This window comes from Oncorhynchus clarkii, chromosome 27, assembly GCF_045791955.1.
Source record: "Oncorhynchus clarkii lewisi isolate Uvic-CL-2024 chromosome 27, UVic_Ocla_1.0, whole genome shotgun sequence".
NCBI classification, from domain to species: Eukaryota; Metazoa; Chordata; class Actinopteri; order Salmoniformes; family Salmonidae; genus Oncorhynchus; species Oncorhynchus clarkii.
The window spans coordinates 24,928,619-24,929,676 of NC_092173.1; positions in this window are offsets into that span (position 1 = coordinate 24,928,619).

The window sequence follows — 1,058 nt, forward strand, 5'->3', positions numbered from 1 at the left end:
GCATAAAATAGTACCGCTGTCAAGCAACATCAGTGGAGTTAATCTCAAGGACATGGAAGCGCTGTTCTTGGAGAGTAGTAAGGGCAGGAGCGAGAATTGCCACCGACCTGACACCCACTCAACCAAGAGAACCAGCTCCTACTATCAGGCCGACGATACTGAGTCCATCTTTACAAAACCGCCAGAGCCCAGAAACCATTAATTCCCACCAGGATAAATCAATTGAATAAATAACTGCTCAACCCCTCCATCTCCACCCGTCCTAAAATGTCCGAACTGAATTACGGACTGTATCCACATGTGTTGTCTGTTGTAGTTATTGCTGGTATTTATGTATTTATGCACCTATTGGTGTTCCCTTGCGGTTGTTTGTTGAGATGCATGACACATTTCCCGAAAGGGGTACACAATAAAACAAGTTTTAAATTATAGACCGTTTAACATAGTACAATATAAAGGTTGAAGCTGACCAACGACGTCAGAAATAATAGCGTCATTTAACGGATAGTTGGGCTGGGCAAGACCGTGGTGGCTACAGTCCAGCGTGTGTTATGCGTGTGTGAGGGCGAGTCAGATAATTACACGTGTAAAAAGATATGTTTTTCCCCCCATTACAATCTGTAAACAGTAGGTTGGAGCGCCATGTGGTAATTCCTTTTTTTCGCAAATCCGCCTGATCTGTCTTTTTACTGATTTTGGTTGTAAGGACAAAACATTAGTGTTGCCTCCCAGTCGGTTGCCTACAATATACAACTATCCGTTTCATAATGCATATTGAAAGCGAGCAATATCCTACGTCTATCAAAACGCACCTTCAGCGTACAAAGTAAAGGCTATAGCATAATGAACGTCGAATTATGATAGCCTAATGAGAAACAGTGTGGGCTTTGTCAGAACTAACAAGCAGACTTTCCACTTGCATTAGGATTGGAGATTTGTGTAATTCCGTTGAATATGGATATTTTAATTCAATGTGGTCTATAGCGCTCACCTGTATTTTCCCCTAGAGTGAATTGCCTGTACTACAGTATTATTAGCCTATTCAGAAGTCTGTTCTT